Source organism: Triturus cristatus, chromosome 3_1 (genome assembly GCF_964204655.1).
Source record: "Triturus cristatus chromosome 3_1, aTriCri1.1, whole genome shotgun sequence".
NCBI classification, from domain to species: domain Eukaryota; kingdom Metazoa; phylum Chordata; class Amphibia; order Caudata; family Salamandridae; genus Triturus; species Triturus cristatus.
Genome location: NC_140583.1, coordinates 1,162,768,665 through 1,162,792,709, shown reverse-complemented (window position 1 = coordinate 1,162,792,709; position 24,045 = coordinate 1,162,768,665). Strand labels below are relative to the sequence as shown.

Sequence of the window (24,045 nt, the reverse complement as noted above, 5' to 3'; positions counted from 1 at the left end):
TAGTTCACCTAACTATAGCTCGCGCCCCCGCAATGCACTGCTGATGACGTCACATATTACATCACTCATGACATGGTCAGTGACATCACTGATGACATCTCAAATGACATCACTGATGACATCACTGATGACGTCATCCATGTGATAAATTAGTGCATCTTCTCACACCCTAATATAACCTTTCATACACCGACTCAAAATTTCAGACGGCCATTTGGAAAACCATAGATACACCAATAACTACAATCCCACTCATTAACTCTTAGGCCTACATACACCTCCACTCACTCACCTGTACAGTCACTCAAACTTACAGTCACTCTGTACAAGACTATCATATGCATTTATACACCTATATAGACACTCCCACACCGCCAATCATCCATTGAGGTACTGACACACCTAGTCAGTCGTACAAATAATTAAACACAGTCCAATTTACTCACCTATACAGTTAAACACACTCAAGTTCACTTACTCATAAAAATAGTACCACATTCTTACGCTTTTATACAATCATTGATACAAGCACACACTCATCCATACAGCCACTCTCATAATCACACACTCTCACATATACCCACTTATATACTATTACACACATATATACTGCCTTTCACATATGTAGTTAGTCACACATGTACCACTGAGATATACATGCAATCCCTAAAACACCCATACATACACTCACCCAACCATACAGTCCATCACAGATGCACTCTTAAAACCATGCACCCATAGAATCACCCACTCACACATCTATGCATAGAGTCACACACACCCTACCCACACAAACACTCAGGCACCCATACAGATACTAAGACAACCAATCAATAACCCATATAGACACTCATATAGCTATTCACGAAACCATGCAGCCACTTATACACCTACACACAGACACATACAGACATTCACACAGTTTAGTCACTAGTCTGCAGTTAGATACATTTAATGACTCACTTATAAAGTCAGTTACGCACCTAGAAAATCATCCATTCACACACTTGTACACCCACTCATTCTTCAACAGACTTTTCCCTATATATATTAAACCTGTACAGAAAAACATACTCACTGGATGATGTCATCAGTGATGTCACTGACCAGGTCATGAGTGATGTAATATGTGACGTCATCAGCAGTGCATTGCTGGGGCGCGAGTTATAGTTATCTGAACTAACTATAACAGGGGAATTTCTAGGGTTTTGTACGAGGGAAATGTCCAGCTAACTATAACGCCCCTAAAACCTATGGTTTTTTCAGTGAATATATATATATATATACACATACATATATAAATGCATATGCATATATGTGCATATGTGTGCGGGTAGAGAGTAGTAGAGAGAGAGGTAGAGAGTGAGGTAGAGAGTGAGGTAGAGAGTGAGTAGTAGAGTGAGTAGTAGAGTGAGTAGTAGAGTGAGTAGTAGAGTGAGTAGTAGAGAGTGAGTAGTAGAGAGTAGTAGAGTGAGTGGCAGAGAGTGAATAGTAGAGAGTGAATAGTAGAGAGTGAATAGTAGAGAGTGAATAGTAGAGAGTGAGTAGTCGAGAGTGAGTAGTCGAGAGTAGTAGAGAGGGAGTAATAGAGAGTGAGTAGTAGAGAGGGAGTAATAGAGAGTGAGTAGTAGAGAGTGAGTAGTAGAGAGTGAGTAGTAGAGAGTAGTGGAGTAGTAGAGTGAGTAGTAGAGTGAGTAGTAGAGAGTGAGTAGTAGAGTGAGTAGTAGAGAGTGAGTAGTAGAGAGTAGTAGAGTGAGTGGCAGAGAGTGAATAGTAGAGAGTGAATAGTCGAGAGTGAGTAGTCGAGAGTGAGTAGTCGAGAGTGAGTAGTCGAGAGTGAGTAGTAGAGATTAGTATAGAGTAGTAGTAGAGAGTGAGTAGTAGAGAGTGAGTAGTAGAGAGTGAGTAGTAGAGAGTAGTGGAGTAGTAGAGAGTGAGTAGTAGAGAGAGAGAGAGTAGTAGAGAGTAGTGGAGTAGTAGAGAGTGAGTAGTAGAGAGTAGTAGAGAGTGAGTAGTAGAGTGAGTTTTAGAGAGTAGTAGAGTGAGTAGTAGAGAGTAGTAGAGTGAGAAGTAGAGAGAGTAGTAGAGAGTAGTGGAGTAATAGAGAATAAGTAATAGAGCGAGTTATGGAGAGTGAGAAGTAGAGAGTAGTAGAGAGCGTGTAGGGGAGAGCGAGTAGTAGAGTGAGAGTAGTAGAGTGAGAGTAGTAGAGTGAGAGTAGTAGAGTGAGAGTAGTAGAGTGAGTAGTAGAGAGTGAGTAGTAGAGAGTGAGTAGTAGAGTGTAGTAGAGTGAGTAGTAGAGTGAGTAGTAGAGTGTAGTAGAGAGTGAGTAGTAGAGAGAGAGTAGTAGAGAGAGAGTAGTAGAGAGAGAGTAGTAGAGAGTGAGTAGTAGAGAGTGAGTAGTAGAGAGTGAGTAGAGAGTGAGTAGTAGAGAGAGTAGTAGAGTAGTAGAGAGTGAGTAGTAGAGAGTAGTAGAGAGTGAGTAGTAGAGAGTGAGTAGTAGAGAGTGAGTACTAGAGAGTGATTAGTAGAGAGTGATTAGTAGAGAGAGAGTGATAGAGAGTGGAGTGAGTAGTAGAGAGAGAGTGATAGAGAGTGGAGTGTGTAGTAGAGAGAGTAGTAGAGAGTGAGTAGTAGAGAGTGAGTAGTAGAGAGTGAGTAGTAGAGAGTGAGTAGTAGAGAGTGAGTACTAGAGAGTGAGTACTAGAGAGTGATTAGTAGAGAGTGATTAGTAGAGAGAGAGTGATAGAGAGTGGAGTGAGTAGTAGAGAGAGTAGTAGAGTAGTAGAGAGTGAGTAGTAAAGAGTGAGTAGTAGAGAGTGAGTAGTAGAGTGAGTACTAGAGAGTGATTAGTAGAGAGAGAGTGATAGAGAGTAGTAGAGTGAGTAGTAGAGAGTGAGTAGTAGAGAGTGAGTAGTAGAGAGTGAGTAGTTGAGAGTGAGTAGTTGAGAGTGAGTAGTTGAGAGTGAGTAGTAGAGAGTGAGTAGTAGAGAGTGAGTAGTAGAGAGTGAGTAGTAGAGAGTAGTAGAGTGAGTAGTAGAGAGTAGTAGAGTGAGTAGTAGAGAGTGAGTAGTTGAGAGTGAGTAGTTGAGTGAGTAGTAGAGAGTGAGTAGTAAAGAGTGAGTAGTAAAGAGTGAGTAGTAAAGAGTGAGTAGTAGAGAGTAGTAGAGTGAGTAGTAGAGAGTAGTAGAGTGAGTAGTAGAGTGAGTGGCAGAGTGAGTAGTCGAGAGTGAGTAGTAGAGAGCGAGTAGTAGAGAGCGAGTAGTAGAGAGCGAGTAGTAGAGTGAGTAGTAGAGAGGGAGTAGTAGAGAGTAGTAGAGAAAGTAGTAGAGAAAGTAGTAGAGAAAGTAGTAGAGTAGTAGTAGAGAAAGTAGTAGAGAAAGTAGTAGAGTAGTAGTAGAGAAAGTAGTAGAGAGTGAGTAGTAGAGAGAGTGAGTAGTAGAGAGAGAGAGTAGTAGAGAGTAGTGGAGTAGTAGAGAGTAGTGGAGTAGTAGAGAGTGAGTAGTAGAGAGTGAGTAGTAGAGAGTAGTAGAGTGAGTAGTAGGGAGTAGTAGAGAGTGAGTAGTAGAGAGTAGTAGAGTGAGTAGTAGGGAGTAGTAGAGAGTGAGTAGTAGAGAGTAGTAGAGAGTGAGTAGTAGAGAGTGAGAAGTAGAGAGAGTAGTAGAGTAATAGAGAGTGAGTAATAGAGCGAGTAGTGGAGAGTGAGAAGTAGAGAGTAGTAGAGAGCGTGTAGGGGAGAGCGAGTAGTAGAGTGAGAGTAGTAGAGTGAGAGTAGTAGAGTGAGAGTAGTAGAGTGAGAGTAGTAGAGTGAGAGTAGTAGAGTGAGAGTAGTAGAGAGTGAGTAGTAGAGAGTAGTAGAGTGAGTAGTAGAGAGTAGTAGAGTGAGTAGTAGAGAGTAGTAGAGAGAGAGTAGTAGAGAGTGAGTAGTAGAGAGTAGTAGAGAGCGAGTAGTAGAGAGTTAGTAGAACGTGAGTAGTAAAGAGTGAGTAGTAGAGAGTAAGTAGTAGAGAGTAAGTAGTAGAGAGTAAGTAGTAGAGAGTGAGTAGTTGAGTGAGTAGTTGAGAGTGAGTAGTAGAGAGTGAGTAGTAGAGAGCAAGTAGTAGAGAGCAAGTAGTAGAGAGTGTGTAGTAGAGAGTGAGTAGTAGAAAGAGTAGTAGAGAGTGCGAAGTAGAGAGAGTAGTAGAGTAATAGAGAGTGAGTAATAGAGTGAGTAGTGGAGAGTGAGTAGTGGAGAGTGAGTAGTGGAGAGTGAGTAGTGGAGAGAGAGTAGTAGAGAGAGAGTAGTAGAGAGAGAGTGATAGAGAGTAGTAGAGAGTAGTAGAGTGAGTAGTAGAGAGTGAGTAGTAGAGAGTAATAGTAGAGAGTAGTAGTGAGTAGTAGAGAGTGATTAGTAGAGTAGTAGAGAGTGAGGAGTAGTGAGTAGTAGAGAGTAGTAGAGAGTGAGTAGTAGAGTAGTAGAGAGTGAGGAGTAGTGAGTAGTAGAGAGTAGTAGAGAGTGAGTAGTAGAGAGTGAGTAGTAGAGAGTAGTCAGTCAGTGTCTGTCAGTCAGTCAGTCAGTGTGAGTCAGTCAGTGTCAGTCAATCAGTGTCAGTCAGTCAGTCAGTGTCAGTCAATCAGTGTCGGTCAGTGTCAGTCAGGCAGTCAGTCAGTCAATCAGTGTAAGTCATTGTCAGTCCGTGTCAGTCAGTATCAGTCAATCAGTATCAGTCAATCAGTGTCAGTCAATCAGTGTCAGGCAATCCGTGTCAGTCAGTGTCAGTCAGTCAGTGTCAGCTAGAGCAGCTCTACTGACCTGTCTCTCTGGCTCTAAAGCAGCTCTGCTGACCTTGTTCTCTCCCTCTAAAGTAGCTCTGCTGACCTGGTTCTCTGGTTCTAGAGCGGCTCTGCTGACCTAGTTCTTAGGCTACAGAGCAGCTCTGCTGACCTGGTTCTCTGACTCTAAAGCAGCTCTGCTGACCCGGTTCTATGGCTCTAAAGCAGTTCTGCTGACATGGTTCTCTGGCTCTAGAGCAGCTCTGCTGACCTGGTTCTCTCCCTCTGGAGCAGCTCTGCTGACCTGGTTCTCTCCCTCTAAAGCAGCTCTACTGACCTGGTTTCTCTGGGTCTACAGCAGCTCTGCTGACCTGGTTCTCTGGCTCTAGAGCAGCTCTGTTGACCTAGTTCTTAGGCTCTAGAGCAGCTCTGCTCACCTGGTTCTCTCCCTCTAAAGAGCTCTGCTGACCTGGTTCTCTGGCTCTAAAGCAGTTCTACTGACCTGGTTCTCTGCCTCTAGAGCAGCTCTACTGACCTGGTTCTCTCCCGCTAAAGCAGCTCTGCTGACCTGGTTTCTCTGGCTCTACAGCATCTCTGCTGACCTGGTTCTCGGCCTCTAGAGCAGCTCTGCTGACCTGAGTCTCTAGCTCTAGAGCAGCTTTGCTGACCTGGGTCTCTGGTTCTAGAGCAGCTCTGCTGACCTGCTTCTTAGGCTCTAGAGCAGCTCTACTTCCCAAAAATATATTTAAAAATAATATAAGTTTATTATAAGTACAAATATGTTATTTTTATGACTATCTTAGGTAATCTCTTGCCCTAATATGTATATTTAAGACACACACATATCATTTTGGAACATAACATTCTTTTGCAGGAGTTGCGCACCCAGCTCGCCCCAGCACGTATATGACATCACGCAGGACCCGCCACCGCGCAAGCATCTCGTACCGTAATGCGCGTGTGTTGCGAATGCGCTGGAGCAGGAGTCACGGTCTGGTCGCATACCAATCGCGAACATCATGTAATATTAAATGTATATAATGTAACTGAAAAACAAGCAGCCGTCACACACCGTACGCGGATCCTTCACGACTTTTCTAAAATAGCGGCTAGAATCCGCGCACCCACCATGATGTGTATGCTTTGAGTGCTAATGTTTTTTTTGCAATTTTCAGAAAAATATATAATGTCATTTAATGAATAAAATATTTATAAATGAAGTTAAAAACTGTAGAAAATCAGTAAAAAAAAAATAGGTATAACTACTATCACACTTAAAAATTAGCATTTAAAAAATCTTTGAAATTCACTGAAAAAAACCATAGGTTTCAGAGACGTTCTAGTTAGAAATTAGCATTTAAAAAACCTTAGAAATTCACAGAAAAAACATACGTTTCAAGGGTGTTATAGTTAGCTGGCCATTTCACTCGCACAAAACCATAGAAATTACTCCGTTATAGTTAGTTCTACTAACTATAACTCCCGCGCCCGCAATGCACTGCTGATGATGTCACATATTGCATCATTCATGACATGGTCAGTGACATCACTGATGACATTTCAAATGACATCACTGATGACATCATCCACGTGACAAACTGATACACCTCATCATACACTAGTATAACCTTTCCTCACTCACTGTAAATATTTGAAACCATTGACACACCAATACCAGTTACTACATACCCACTCACTGATTCCTAAGTCTACCCACACAACTACCCATTCAACAACAGAATCATTTATACATGCAGACACTAATTAATAGAACACTATCAAATGCACTTATACACATATATAGACATTGACACATCAGCAGTCATCTTAGTCGGTTATGCAGTCATCCTACTCACTCATGAAAAAAATTAATCACACTTGCATTTACTCTCTTACACAATTATCCAACAACACCTCATTTATTCAAACACCTAGTAACTCATAGTTAATATGTTAAAAAATCACCATTACAATTATACACTCATTCATATAGTTACTCTCACAATCACTGACTCTTACATATATTTATTAATATACACCAACTCTCACATACAATGCCTTTTATTTTTTTACTTTGTTGAAGATGTACAACTAAAACATATATTCGCTCACCAACACACACATAAATACACTCAGTCACCCAAACAACTGTTTCCACATGCACTCTTAAACCTTTACACCTAGTCAATCAACCATTCACACATCTATGCATAGAGTTACACACACTCCATCCAACCACACACAAACTCAGTGTCCCATACAAATACTCACCCAACTAATCAATAACTAATATACACACTCATGTAGTTAGTGACCAACTGATGCAGCATGTTATACAACAACAGAGACAGTGATGCACAAATTCGCATAGTTTAGTTACTAATCCATGTATTAAGTGAGATACTTTTAATTACTCACTTAAACAGACAATTAGACAGTTACTAAATCCTCCATCCAGACAGTTATATATCCACTCAATCTTCAATACAGATTGGTATATATATAATACATATTTAAATTTCAAACTAAATTACATTCAGTGATGTCATCAGTGATGTCATTTGAGATGTCATCAGTGATGTCATCAGTGATGTCACTGACCATGTCATGGTTAGCAGAACTAACTATAACGGAGGAATTTCTATGGTTTTGTAAATGCTAATTTCGAACTATAACGTCTCTGAATCCTATGGTTTTTTTCAGTGAATAAATATATATATTCGCTCACTCCTTTCTCCCTTCTGGCATAAGGAAAGCACTCGCAGGGGTTTTCTCTTAGAGTTTCTTTTAATTCATCCGCTTTACAACATTACTCACTAAGCCATGTATTCACTAAGATACTAATCAGTCAGTTATACAATCAATTTTTCAAAAACAAATCATCCATTTAGACACTTGTATACCTATTTATTCTTCCATCAACCTTGAGATATACATATATAAAACATATGTAAATTTCAGAAAAACACACATTCACTGGATGATGTCATCTGTGATGTCATCAGTGATGTCATTTGAGATGTCATCAGTGATTTCATGAGTGATGTCACTGACCATGTCATGAGTGATGTAATATGTGATGTCATCAGCAGTGCATTGCGGGCGCGTGAGTTATAGTTATCTGAACTAACTATAAAGGGGGAATTTCAATGGTTTTGTACGAGTGAAAAGTCCAGCTAACTATAATGCCCCTGAAACCTATGGTTTTTTCAGTGAATTTCTAAGGTTTTTTAAATGCTAATTCCTAACTATAACGTGCCTCAAACCTATGGTTTTTTCAGTGAATTTCAAAGGTTTTTTAAATGCTAATTTCCAACTATGCCTACAGAGATAGGACATGTGAAGAAAGAAGAAAAAATGCACAGAAAGAAAAAAAAGAAATGCAGAAAGAAGCAACAGAAGTCCTCAAAGACGAAGAAAAGTGCAGGAAGAAGGATAACGTGCAGAAAGAACAAACAGAAGAGCAGAAAGAAGCCTTGTTGCAAAATCATCCTGTACCCTCAACTTTTTCAGACGGATACTGGTGGTAACTGAGTCTACCAGTCCTAGAGCCAGTGCTATATTAAAAGACACTCAGAATACATTGAAAACACCTACATACACTAGGGAACACTATGCGTTGGGGTCCCCCTGTGATTAGCATGACCTCCTCTGTAAGCCCCTAGTATATAATCGGGCAGGGGATTAAAACTACCTCTTAAAACGCGCCACAGGGCGTCTTTGCACAAGTCACTTCAGGCCCCGTCCCCTCCCTTCCCCACTGTGTAAACACGCCCTGTGGCCATTTTAAGTTGGGAGATTAAGTCCCCTTGAATCCTGAGGGTCCCTAGGGTCCAACTAGACCACTAGGTACCTCCAGTAAGCGCCACAGAGCTGCATTGCAGAGAGGTGTAAAAAGTGGCACAGCCTGGACCACCTCTCTGCAACGCAGCTCAGTGGCGCTTACTGGAAGCACCTGGTGGGCTAGTTAGCCCCCAGGGGCCCTCAGGATTGAAGGGGAATTATTTCCCCAACTTAAAACGCGCCATATGGCGTGCATGCACACGTCACCTCAGGCCCCGTCCCCTCCCTTCCCCACTGTGTAAACACGCCCTGTGGCCGTTTTACCATTACCGCGTATTTTTAGCATGCACCGCCACTTATAGCACGCTTTTGACGCTGCCTCACGTGCCGTACCGCTCTGCACCTCCACCGCGGTATACCATGTCACTCATGTTACTTGATATTGCTTGAGGCTAACATTATATGTGGTATGTTTTGTGTATGTTTGTCTTTTCCCTCCCACAGGATTGGAAATAAGAGGAATACCACCTCTGCCAGTTAAGGCGCCTTAGCGTGCGCCGCACATAGATGGCTATACACACTCTGTTAGACCTGTCCTCTCACCTTCCACTTTCTTGGTCCTGATGAAAGCCAGCCCCAGTTTCCAGGCACTGGCTGGAACATGTTGACCCCACTGGATGGTGGCGGCCATTGATACCTCCTTAGCTATCCCCTGCCTCCTTTTAATGCTGCCTATGGCCCATTATTAAATAATTCTAATTGGTGTTTGGGACCAGAGGGACAGCTTTTAAATATACACGCACTACACCATCACTGCACACTCACCTTGACAATAAACTAGCTCCGCTGCAATTGCAGGCGTCGCAGCACACTTGGGGTACATTCGGTACCCCTAGTGGGGGCTGATGATGAAGCATGCCACCAACTAGGTTGGTGGGTGAGGCCTTTCTTAAAAACCTAAATGGTTTCCCTTGACTAAAGAGACTATTCGTTTTCTTCATATCTACATACACATATCCCCCTCGACCGTGGGGCTAGTTCCTTTTGATTTTCTACATTTGTACTCAGGGGAATTGAACCAGCTTCCTTTTTCCTCTCTCTCTCTTTGATTTATATAATATTTGAGCAGCGTACAGCTGTGAGAGTAACACATAATGGCTGAGAACCAAGGTCTTGCGTTTACTGAGAGTGATCTAAGTGAGATCCTCTCTGACCCCGCTTTCTTAGCTGACATCAACATCTCTCAAACCATAGCACAAACATCTGATTGGGACACACATACCGAAAAGAAGCGCAATAGGATTAGGACGATCCTACACGCAGTCATCCTCACTGAGTATCTCCGTTCAAATACTGCACCACGAGGCCTGCTGGTTACCAACGCACCAAGGATTTTTCTTGATGACCCCGTCTTCAGAAAAGACTGGTCCCAGATTGCTTGGCGGTGTACCAGGGACTGGCTAGTCTTAATTATCAAAACAGCCAAACGTCTTTCTGATGCCATGATTATTGATATTCAACTTACCAAGAGTCACTTTAAGACCACATTGACCTCCTTAAAAAAAAAAGCTTGATGAGACCAACATGGAAATGGCAGGATACAAGGAATATCTGACCCAGGCCAAAATTTCTAAATTCCAGAAAGATCTTAAGAAATTCAGTTACTCTAAGACTTATCCGTATGCTGATGACAACTACACGGCTCCTTCCAAGACTGATAAATCTTCGGACTTGTCAGGAGATTCCAGTTCGGCATCAAGCGACTCCAGCACTAGCTCTAACAAATCCAAGGGCAAAGGCCGGTTTCAACGCTGGCAACAACCGTGGAGTATGCCACAGCAGCAACATTACCCCCCACCCCACTTTATGGCACCACAACCATTCTTTGGCTGGCCTCCACAATATCACCCGGGGCCGCAACCTTTTTTTCACAACAACCCTAGGCCCCCTCCTTTTTTAGGACAAGGCTGCCGATCAAGGGGCCGCAGAAGAAACCCCCAAGTCCACTGGGTAGAAGAGAACGAACCGGTGAGCGCCAACACAAGGAACCGGATGAGGGAACCCCAACCGGGGACAAGCTCGTCCCATTGAATCAGGGCATACCCTGAAGCAGAGGTCAGACCCGGAACCAGGGTTCGATTCCCGACGCGGCAGGTTCTGAAGCCCAATTGTCCACGGACTCGATAATTCTCGCTTCGGTGCCTACTCTAAGCACGAGTTCACACTATGCAGCTCTGGGCAACAAGCTTGCTTAATCTCCACAACGGCCCCCCCGCGGCGGGATGCCTGGCTTTCACCTTGGGGATGCCCAGTACGGGTTATCTCACAGGGAAAAACCAGGACGGGTTCCCAATGCAAGCGCCGAGATGCCCAAGGGTAATTTGAGCGCTATATAAGACTGCACATACATACATACATACATACATAGGACATTACACAGAAAACCTCCCTTGTTTTCAATCTGTCTTCCATTCCCCTCACACCGGTTGAAGAACAGGTTCTTAACAAAGGGCTCTCCTTTGTTCCAACCAGCAGACTGGATAAATTCCAGTTACATAAAGAAATATCAGTTTTTTTTCACAAACTCAAACTCAAGGCCTTCTTCGAAAACACTTCGGAGCCCACTGCCCCAGTGAAGAGCAATGAGACAGGCCTAAGACCTAAATCGACTTTCGTTCCACCTCCATGTGCCATCCCTGTGGAAATCTCCACCTTTGAACAGGCTGTTACTAATGATATTATCAGCTTACAAAATCCTAACCCTTTTAATAACTTCTCCAAAGTTGAAAGAGATGCCCTCTTGTCTCTCCAAGAAAACAACAACATTGTTATTAATCAAGCCGATAAAGGTGGGGGTATTGTGATACAGGACAAATTGGATTACTCTAACGAATGCCACAGACTTCTTAATGATACCACTAACTACTGACTCCTTCGCGAGGACCCATCTGATCGCCTAAAACTGACTATACAGTGCCTGGTTGACCACGCCGAAAGCCACGGGCATATATCCAAACAGGAAGCCGATTATCTATGCAATACACAGGCGAAGGTCCCATATTTTTACACCCTCCCTAAAGTGCATAAACCTCCCAGACCCCCTCCCGGGAGACCCATTGTCTCCGGTATTAACTCCCTACTAGAACCTCTATCGAGGTACTGCGACTTCTTTCTGAAACCCATGGTGCAAAAGGCCTCTACTTATATCCAGGATACAAAGCATCTCCTGGACATTCTCAAAGACATCACCTTTGACCCCACGACGGAACTCCTGGTGGGTCTCGATATTGAGAGCCTCTACACGAGCATCCCCCAAGACGCCACCATCCAAGTTCTTGAGGAGATGCTCTTTGCAAACCCCTGGAGCTACGCTACTCCCAGACACTTTATCATTCAGTGTGCAACCCTAGCGCTGAAAGAAAACTTTTTGGAGTACGAAGGCAAGATATACTTACAAACCAACGGTACCAGCATGGGTAGTGTTTTCGCTCCTAGCTTGGCGGGTTTATACGTATATCACTTTGAACTTACGCACATCCTGGGCAACACCAATCCATTCAGTTCTAATATTAGACTGTGGCATTGCTACATCGATGACATCCTCCTCATATGGAGGGGCTCCACAGAGATGTTGCGTGCCTTTACCACCTGGCTCAATGCCCGGGACACCTTCTTAAGGTTCACCCATACAGCCAGTCCTAACTCTTTGGACTTTCTTGACCTGACTATTAGGAGCGAGAACAGCGTTCTCACAACCACCACTTTCCATAAACCCACTGCCAAGAACTCCTTGCTACACTTCAACAGCTTTCATCCCAGACCGCTGCGGGAAAACCTACCCTTTGGCCAGTTTCTCCGACTCCGCAGAAACTGTAGCTCTACTACCGATTACAAACACCAAGCGGCTGACCTTTCAGTGAAGCTACAACAGAGGGGCTACCCACGCAAGGTTGTTGAAACAATGAATAAAAGGGCTCGCAACCAGAACCGCGATGCCCTGTTGGAAGACCACGCCAAGGCGGATTCTACTGCCCCCCTCACCTGTGTTACCACCTTTAATACTGCCAGCAATCAAGTGATGAAGATCATTAGAAAAAACTGGCTTATCCTGAATACTGGTACTAGAAACTGGGATCCACCTCTATTTGCACACAAACGAGCTACCAGCTTAAAAGATCGCCTGGTCTCTACACGGCCTAAACTCAAAGAACCTATCCGCAACACTATCTGCGACAGTTGGGGCCTCCCCGAAGTCACTGGCCACTACCCTTGTGGGGATTGCAGCATCTGTCATCTGACTAGACCATCCAAAAACCTGGACTTGGAACCAGGCAAGGTGTGGTACCAACAAAAACACACTAACTGCAACTCTACAGATGTGATTCAATGTCCCTGCAACCTCAGGTACATTGGCATGACTACTCGAAAAGTGAGGCTAACAATTGTGGAACACCGCAGCATAATTTGTTGCAAAAAACAATGAGCAAATTGAATATATATATAGTTTCTATATGCTCCGGAATCGCGCATGTGGGCGGGGAGTATTCAGTGCTTTTGACTTTGATGAGTATACCTCTGGAAGAGAATTAGGATTACAGGTAAGTAATTTATCCTTCTTCACTTTCTTCAAAAGACATACCTGATATCGCCTTGGGTAGAACTCTGAGTAATTATTGGGAAACTGTTTTTTCTTTTCTGGCTAGTCTTAGTAATAACTTTTAGCATGCTTATTAATGGAAGATACCTTCAGCAAAGCTCTACAGCCCAAAAAGTCAACTTGATTTTAAAGCCACATCAGTTGTAATGTTCACTGACTTGTCATCAGTGAACATTACAGTAGTTCCTATACTGGATGGTATAGTTTGGGGCAAGGTTGATTTCAACATATTCGGCCCGACCGAGCTTTTAAAAATATCTCATTTATTTAAAAATGCATTAAGTGATGTCATTAGCTCCAGTACATTTTCTGATGATTGGGACACTGAAACTGTTGATAACATGTTATCAGATTTAGAAAAAACTGCTACATTTCCCAGTACTGAAATGTTAGAAAGTAATTCAGACTATCACACTTTGTACTGTTACCAACATTATGGTCATCATTTTCTACACAAATCGATTTCACATAGAAATGTTTTTGAATACCATCAATGGGAACATTGTCCTACACCACCCAAAAGTAGTTCGCAAACTTTTGCACAGAAATTTTCATATTTTTCAGGTTTTAACACCACTGACCCGACCTCATTTTATTATAAGGACATCTGCACTGAAAATTATGTTCACACCAAACAGATTTACTCTGCTTCCTATTTTTCCCAACTGTCTGAACAGGGTTTTGACCTATGGAAGGACACAATAGACTTAAAATCAGTCTGGGGTTCTTGGGACTGGCAAGTACAGGGAACAGAAGCACTTTTTAGAGCATGCCTCATTCCACAGCAGATGATATTTCTAAATGAAACTGTGCAACAGACATCCTGTCTTGGATTAGCCCAGATAAAAGACCTTAATACACCTCGTTTCCAACACCATCACAGGGGTGGCAAAATTCGACTACACAGGTTTGGGGCAACAGTAGATGACATTATACGGTATAATAGAACAGACCCAAATTGTAAAGAATGGGTGGTATGGCCCTTAGACACGAACATATGTCAGAAGAGATTCTTGGGTATTACCGAAGAGTATAGTATCCACATGCCAGACCCACGTTGTGTACAACGAGAACATCCGGGGGCAGTGACATCGTATAGTGTTGGGAAGTTTTGCCTTGATTGGCTAGAGACCTCAACACTCACAGAAGTGAAACAACACTCCTCTTTACTCTCACAAAACATGAATCTTAGGGACTTTTTATTAGGTCCCAGAAAGACACGTCAGAAATGTTTCATATATGCTGGCATTTATGCTGCCTATAATGAAATCTGGAAAATATCCCAACATGAGGCCACAGAAAGAATACGGGAAATAGACCATATTAACTTAGAAAAATCATTAGCTGTGGTAGACAATGGGTTAACAACTTTGTCCTCCAAAATATATTCTTTAGGCAATATTGTGTCTTCTGCGATAGACATCCTAGAACAAGATTTGGCCATATTACAACACGGGCAATCTCAATTACGTTCTATCATGTTATTGAGCTGGACGCTGCAATCTTTGCGTGCAGGCTTTGTGCCTTGGCGTTTAATAAACAGTACGTCTCTGTTTTCTGAATACAATCTAACATATAAACAGGATGAAATGGCACAAAGGGGAGCAAAATATACAATGCTGCGTATTGACAAACTGGAACGACTACCATTTACAGTAGCGGAAGCGCCGTCTACTGAATGGCTTATCCATGGCCACATAACTCTACCGGTCACTACTTTTCAGTTTCAATATTGCCTTGAGCAAAGGCAGGCGGGCAAATTGGGTAAAGATTACATTAAGGAATCCTGGGATTTACCATATAGATTTCGATGCCGGAGTGGGGATCGAGAAGTGTTTCTAAGTGGTGCAAACTGCTAGACACTTTGAACGGTTCTCTTATGTGCCAGGATATTATGTTGCACGGGGCTTGTAATGGGTCAATGGCAAACTTGTCCTGCCACATGAAAGGGACTCCAACTGCTGTGAATAAACCAGTGTTCGAGCTGCCCTCGAATGGGAGTTACTTGATGCTGAACGATCAAGGTTGCTGTACTATGCTTCCGGGCATTGCCTATGTGGTCACTGTGAACTCCCGGGTTACTTGCTGTATGCAAGTATTGTTTCCCCCTACAAACACAGTCAGGGAGGCACCGTTATGGCCTTCGTTAATTGTTTCTTTTATACGATTTGATACTTTGAGCAGACTGAAAGCCATGCTTTTACAGCAAACCGTACCCTTAACCTCCGCTCGAGCGACCTTTGGTTTTCAAATCGCAAGGACCTCGACTGACATACAGGCACTCATATGTACAAACTGCCCCATTCATTTCACCGAAATGGTGGGTTGTATCTTTAATGTCTGATACAAGTGGTATTGTACACCTATTTGAGACCATAAGGTCAGGATTTCTTAGCACCTTTCAGACAATCCTCAGAGTTATTCCAAACTTTATACTCTCCGTATTTGGAAGCATTTTTGGGGGTCTGCCTCTGATCCTGCTCTCAATAGCTGGAATCCTGATTGTGATTTACCTGCTACGCAATGGACGGCCCAATTACCAACGAGATGGCAAAAGCGCTCCTGCAGCGGAAGTACCATCAACACATGGTAGCGTCTGGGCGCACCTTGCCTACGAGAACTGAGCGCCTCTTGGTTCTTGTCATTTAGACCACTCTAGATGGACTGCATCTTACCTGTTCTTTGATGCCTGTTCTGCGGAGACGAATGCTTGTTGGATCTCTGTCTGACATATTCATCAGCTACGCCTTCTAACATGAGTGCTATGCTGGACCCCATAAAGGCCCATGCTATGCATTGTCCCCAGTGTATTCCTATACTGGTGAATGCATTCCTCGAGAATCCACAGGTGCCCTTTGCTCCTGCTGGTTTAGGTGGTGACTCCTCCACAGGCTTGCAGGTAACAACTGCTGCACAACCTTCCCCAGCACTGGCTGTTGGCAGTACTGAATATCATCTATGTGCAATTGACATCCTCTGCGAGGTGTTAGACTCGTCATCTGCTGCTACAAGCACCGATAATATTACATCTCCCAGCCAGAACATCTCATCTCGAATTGGCTCATCGTGTGCTGAGAAAGAATTTGGCTTCTTCCTTCTTCTCATAAACAAAACACACAAAATTTGGAACATTTCCTAAATGGACACTTTGAATTGGAAAGACATGGCCTTCTTCTGCTCGTAGTAATGCAACTTCTATAAATGAACAAATTGAACTTTTTGCCTGAGTGGCAATCTAACAGATCAGAACTTTTCCTTTTTATTTTTAAACACTATTTTTAAATACTTTAAAAAATGGTTTTAAAAAGTCAAATTTGTATTGTGCTCTAGTTACCTCAATAATAGTGGTTTGTTAGCATTTATCATTGTAATCTGGTTCGGAAGAGGAGTGGGTGTTATGTCTTATATAGAGGCCCTAACATAGGCATGACCCTAGATGTCCTAATATAGGCATGATTCTAGATGCCCTTATATAGGCATGATCTTTCACCTACATTAGTTCCCTAAACTACACAATAACGAGCTCTTAAGGATTGACCTTATCTAGTTTCAATTCTGGGTGCAGAAGGAGAGTTTTTCCCTGAACAGAGGCCTTCTACAACATCTCCGATGGGCTCATACATTATGTATGAGCAACCATGAGGGTTCTTGGAAACGAAGCAGAAACTACATCACCTGCATAATATCTATGTACAAGGTTCATCCTTTATGTCTTCCTCAGTCCGACAATGACCCATATAAAACATACTTTCAAGTATAAATACACCACATCTTGCCAAGATAAGGCAGAGGGAATCGAGACTTCCAGGCTGACACACTGACCAGAGACGCTGAGGCCCCTACATGCAGATGATCCAGCTGACAGTGGTCTGAACATCCCATGCGGGGTGTCCAACTCGAGACTAAGAAGGGCTCCGACATATCTCATACTTCAGGTAATGGGGTTCTACTAACTCCTAGAGGGATTCTTGGCTTTTACACCTACTCATATGCTAGGTACACTTAGGTACATCTAGATGGGCATCGTAGGAGTACGTGCACTTTTATCATGCATTTGTATTTATTCATGCTAATTGCACAATGGTAAAACTGTACTATCCCTTTATATTCATAGTACTGCTAATCATATATCTCTGCTACTGTCTAATGGTTGTTACAGCTCATATATTCTACATGAGAATAACAACTGATCAAAAAACCTTTTATTCAAACAGCCAGGCTGTTTATTCTGTGTACCTCTGAGATAAACTAAACGAGCACAAGTGGCTGAGCGAAAAGTAGTACATTGTTTCCACGATCTTGAGGGATCAGGGTTGTCATATTCTGAGGCTGCCAGAAACAAATCTCTCCCCGATTAGAGGAGACACTAGTGGCACTGTGAGCTAGCATATATGCAAACAGGCTAACATACGCGGTGGGGGTGCACGGAACCAGTCTGCCACCAAACCCACAGTTTGTTATCCAAACGCCCAGATCCTGCATGGGTACTTTAAGAACTACACGACAGTGCTTTTTAATAAAAAGCTTAAAATGTCACAAAGAGCCTAGGCACGTATGTCTAAAGTCAAGAGAACCCCTCAGCTAGTGGGACACTTCACCAGGGGCCATATGTATCAAAATTGTTTTTTGCGATTCTCAAAATGCGATTTTTAGTGAATCACATTTTGAGAATCGCAAAACCAGATGTAAATTAAAGATTGCAAAATGTTAGCGATTCTCAGAAATTTGCAGAATAATAATACGAATACCTATTTTGCGATTCCTTAATTTCGAAATCGCAAATAAGGAATCGCAATTTAGAGAATCAGCAATTCAGGTGCAGCTTGATGACATCAAAACCTGGAAGTGTGACTGCCCATGCTGCACCTGATTGCCAGAAGCTGAGTGAGAGGCTGGGAGGAGAGGGAGAGAACTGTGCACTGCAAGTGAGAGAAGGAGAAATGGATCCCCAGGAGAAAGAGAAACAGCAGGGGGAGAAAGTAAGAAAAAGGAAGCATAAGTTTAGTGAGAGGGAGCAGGAGGTGCTCATTCAGGAAATGGTAGTCAGCAATGAAGAAATCCCTATGTGTGCCAGAGACACGTACAAGGAAAATTTGGCTTGAAATCCAGGTGAAGGTGAATGCCATCGGTGTGACCCACCGAACTGTGGAGGACCTCTGCAAAAGGTGGTACGACATGTGCCAAAGATTGAAGGAAAAGGTGGCAACAAGGTTGGCAGAAGCAAAGAAGACTGGTGGGGGAACATTGAGGAGTTGGTGGAGGGCACCCTTCAGCCCGAGAGTGTCAGTGGCGTGGCTGACCTGGACAGCTCTAACCCCCCCAAACACCAGACAAGGTAAGATGCATGCCATTTCTTCCCTGATACATCACCACCCCACTCACACACTCAGGAAACACCCAGACACTAAACATGAATGCAACTCCAGTACATGTTAACAAGCACACCCAGCAATGCATTATGGCAGATGAAGTCACATGCACCAAACAGTGTATCTGAGAACTCTATTGCATTACCAATGCGAGGCAGGACACCAAATTAATGTGTGCATTTACAGTCACAGCACCACCTGAAACACGGGAATTAATTGCAGAATGTGACGATGAATCCAACAGTGAAGACCAGGCAGGGCAAGAGGAGCAGGATGAAGGCAGACCAGCAATCCCTGTGCCATGCAGATGGCGCCTCATAGTGTCACCACTCCCACTGCTGGAGGCAGGACCACAGGACACAAGTGGAGAAGCCCAGCCAGTCCAGGGCCAGCGTGCAGTACAGCACACAGCACAGTCCCCTATCCATCCTGGTGAAGGAAGTGGGTCCAGGCGCAGGGCACGGCCTTCCACCAGCGCTGCTGTCGTAGGTGAAGACAGGGTGTTTGCCGAGCTTGAAGGCACCATGGTTAAAATGCAGCGCCTGCAGGCAAAAGCATTAAGGTCAATACAGCGCCAGTTTGCCTCACACAACCACAACATGACCGAGATGAGGGTTGGGTTCATGGACATGACAGGTGCACTACAAGGACTGTGTACAGAGATGAGGAGAGACCGGGCAGCCAGGCGCAGGGAGAGACGTCTCCACAGCCGTCTGGACATGTACACCAAAGCTGTGAACCGCCAGTCTACTGCCACGTCCGTGCTGGCACGTCACTGTGTAAGCATGCAGCATGAAATGGCTCACTGCTGCCAGGATGTGGCCAAGGGCCTGGTGCAGGTCACACATGCCGTGGACCAGCTGCGGGCAGCTGCCACAGGTGGCACAGGATCCCTGAGCTCATTGGAGAGTGAGGATCAGTCCAGCAGGAGCAGCATCACTCCACCAATTCCCCAGGACAGACGGTGGAGTGCGTGGCAGGGGAGAACACCCGATGACTCAAGGGAGGGCAGTGGTCACCCTGAGCGAGGGGCAACAGGCCGTGCCCTCAGGAGATTAAGTGGCATCAGTGGCACATGGCAATGAGTGAGGCAACACATTGCATCTTGACTTATATAGGAGCAACATCCTTGCACTGTGGGTGTAACATGTGCAAGCAATTGGGACACACATTAGGTGTACGTCAGGTTGTGTGACAGATATGTTCCTGCACCCAAGGAAATAAAAAACACAGTTTTGCACCAATCTGAAACATTGTTTCATCATTACTCACCTAGAAATAGTTCTGTGTGATCTCATCTCGTCTCTGGCGCCCGGCAGCAGCCCCGACACCACCTGCTGGTCTACACCGTGGAGTTCTGCCCTCCTCATCTGATGACTCGGAATCTGTGAGCTCCACTGGGGTGCCTTTCTTGGTGGCGATGTTGTGTAGCATGGCACATGTGGCCACGATTTTTCAGCATGTCTCGGGGCTGTACTGTAGCGCTCCTCCACTCTTATGAAGGCAGCGGAAACGGCACTTAAGGATTCCAAATGTTCTCTCAATGGCACTGCGTGTGGCTCTTTGGGTGCTTTTAAACCTCTGCTCCCCTGCATTGGCTAGATTCAGGTACGGAGTCAGGATGTAGTCACGTACAGCATACGCGCTGTCACCTGCAGGGTGACAAGAAGTAGGTTAAACACTGTCCTGCCACTTCAGACCTTTACTGATTGTGTGTTTAAAAGCCATGCATTTACCTAGCAGGTAGCCCTCACCAACCTCGCCATCTGTGATTCGGCGGTTTATTCCAAAGTGGCAAAAAATTAATGAGTCGTATGTGCTGCCTGGGTATTTAGCAACAATATCAGTGATGACATGTTTGGCATTGCACACTACCTGTATGTTCAGGGAATGATAGGACTTGCAATTCCTGAACACACACTCATTCTGTGAGGGGAAGGGGAGTGCGACATCGTGGGGGTAATTGGGCTATCTGGTAGAAATCCTGCTTGGTCTGATCTAGTGCCTGTTGTGTGCTGGGGAATTGGATGTGATGATGCAGCCTCTGTACCATTACATCAAGGAAAGTGTGGAAGAAGCCGATAGTGAACTCTGAGACACCCCTCCTGCTGTGTCTATCACTCCCTGAAAACTCCCTGATGCCAGTAAGTGCAGTGAGCACAGGACCTGTACATGGGTGAGAATGGTGTGTGCCCTGCGTGTGGGTTGTTCTAGTATGGGTTTGAGCTCCTCTATTAAGTCCAGGATGCTGTCTGCGTCCAGCCTGCAGTTCACATGAATCTCCTCCTCGGTCTGCTGGAACAGGGTGATGCGCGCTCTGAAGATCCTTTCCTGGCATCTCCTGCTTTGTGCAGCAGCTCTGATTCGCAGCCTCCTGGCTATTACATACAGCCCAGCCATTGTGAAACCCCCTGTAGCATTGTGGGCCTGTTTAAATAGGTTGTACCTGGTTACCACCTGCTCAGAGTTGGTGGTAATTGCGATGCGCTAAATTGCGATTTTTCGCAAATTCGCAATTTCCAATTTTTACATGCATCTCATTTTGCGAATTCGCTATTTGCAAGCAGGTTATTAGCGAATATCGCAAATAATGTGTCGCTGATTGCGAGTTCGCATATTTATTCCCAGATTCCTGCCTCGCAAAATTGGTAATCACTAAATTTGCGGTTACCGTTTTGGCGCACCACATCCCTTTCTTACATAGGAACACTCTGTTTTGCGATCGCAAACACAGTTTTTTTGCAATTCGCAGTGTTTGCGATCGCAAAACAGCTTCATACATATGGCCCCAGATTAACTAGTGCGCTGCGGGGATAATGCTAATAAAAGAAAGAAAACGCACACCAGGCAAATGAAGAGAAGTCTACGGATAGAGAAAATACCCCTTGTTTGCCCGGTACATAAACACTCGCTTCCATCCGTCCATTCTTTCTCCTAACACCCACCACCTACTTAGCAATGTCTTCGGGTATGATGCCTGCTCACAAATCCCTGAAACATAACTTCTGATCTGATCCAGATATTTTTTGTACAATGGCCTGCCCCAGAGTTACTTATTATTTGATCACACACCCCTAGATATAAGTTGCCCCAGAAACAATAGTTGCACCGAATCCCCAGGGTTATTTCCTTACCTAAATTATGAACGGCTGACCGGATTTCCCTCCCTGAACCATTTGTGGCGGTGGTGGTGTATGTTGTGCACTGTTTCCCTGAGAGTTACCCTACTAGATTGAAATGCCTTGCAAAGGGCCCCTGACTTAATGCTTTATGCATTTAATTTGATATTTTAATACTTCTCACGAAGGCCTTACTAAGTCCACCTCACTGACGAGTATCTGAAGTGGGAGCATTCCTGAGCAAGCCATATATGGGTACGTAATGGCGCTTGTTGACTAGAGTTTAAAACTGAGATGCCGGCAAAGTTTGAGGGGGAAATGGAGGCACACAAGAATGGGCAGACGTGCTTTCAGCTTCCATTTATCCTGAAGTTCTGTGTTAACTCAAGCGTACGTAATTACATAACATCGTCTCTGACGAGGCGGGTGGATTTTTCTGACATATGGTATGCTATCTGCAGAAGTCCGTTTCTGTAATTTAGTTGTGTTTTGACTATAACCTTACTGACTATTCTGCCGCCCTGGTATTTAATTGTCACGCTGCAAGCTAAGGGGTTGCCATCAGAGAAGGAATAGCTCACGAGAACCATGGCTACATTATAGCAGCAACCTCCTGCAGGGTTGAACTAGTGTGAACGTTTTTGTCAGGGTTGATTTTGGTTGCTAGCCAGACACTGGTTATGGGGTCCATCTTTATAATCGGATGGACTTTTGCAGAACATTATATATCTTTGTACATAAGGTACCCTCCCTCGACAAAGATTGCAACATAATTTACAAACATTGAGCGACCAAATAAATTAGCACTTATTATTCAGGTTTTGCAATTGCTAGAAACAGGTTTGGTTTTAACTTTAGTGGAGCTTCTTTATTGGCAACCAACCCCTTCAAACCACCCATCCCACTAATTCCCTCACTACCACGATCCACCAGTGCCCCTCATCGCACCATAGCCCCTCTCTTACACACATTCCATTTGTTTTATAGCGCTACTCAGACCAGCGGTATGGTGTCGGAGCGCTTTATATCTCATACACAGAACAAATGAATCATATATGTATAAATCAGTCATCAGGAAAGATTTCATTAAACAATAAGGATTACAGAGTGTAGGAGTCATGTGTCACCAATACTAGGAGGTAAGACTTTAGGCTAATGAAACACTGGAGGAAGCATAAGGTTCTAACCTGTAACATGTAGTTTGCATGCAGTTCTTTGATAACAGTTTATATCTCACTGTGCTTTATTAGTGTTATAACTTATGAACTGAAAGTACCACAAGCATTTGCAATGCAATAGGTTTCACAATTACAAATATTTGAGCTATTGGCATTTGTAAGTGACAATGCCTTTTATCTGTTTTGAAAACAACACTTAAATAAAATGCATTGCCATTTACAATGCCAATTGCTCAAACTCTCGTAAATGCCAAACCTATTGCATTGCAAATGCTGGTTTCCACATGAAAGGATTTGCTGATCCACCGCAGCGCTCAGCATGGCCCTTTGTCTTGTCATGACGGATCTGCAAATCCTGCCACAATTATAAAAATTACACACCCACTCACACACATGCTCACACACCCACACAGGCACTCGCACACTAATTTGCAGACCCATAGTGCCACTCAGACACCCACTTATAGACCCATACAGCTACTCACACACACCCTCACAGACCCATACAATCACTCACACACCTACTCACATACCCTCTCACACACTTACACATATACTCAAACACCCTCTCACGGACCCAAACAGACACACAGACCCACAGTGCACTCACACACCTATTCGCAGACCCATGATGGTACTCACACACCCACTCACAGATCCATACAGCCTCTCACACGCCCATTCACTAACCCATACAGATACTCACATGCCCACTCATAGACCCATATAGTCACTTACAGACTCACTCATTTACCCACAAAACCACTCATACACCCACTCACTGGACCATTAACGCCACTCACACACCTGCTCATAGACCCAAACAGCCACTCACACACCCACTCACAGACCCATATAGCCACTCACACACCCAGTCATTGATCCATACAGGCTCTCACACACACCCACACACTCACCCATTCACAGATCCACACATACACTCACACACCTTCTTACAGACCCACACAGACACATACACTGACTCAGAAACCCACACAGATATTCACACACCCGCTCACAGACCCACACACGCCCACTCACAGATCCACACAGCTGCTCAGACACCCACCCTCAAACCCACACACTTTAAAAAAACAGTTACAGACCCTCGGACACCCACACAGCTACTTACAGATCCACACAGGCACCCACAGATCCACACAGCCACTTATACACCTACTCACAAG

General features: G+C 44.1%; 1 protein-coding gene across 2 annotated transcripts in view; it reads left to right on the top strand.

Moving 5' to 3' along the window:
* LOC146861713 (uncharacterized) overlaps positions 1-24,045 on the top strand; it is a 540,127-nt gene that overhangs the window by 200,696 nt on the left and 315,386 nt on the right. The window lies entirely within an intron of this gene.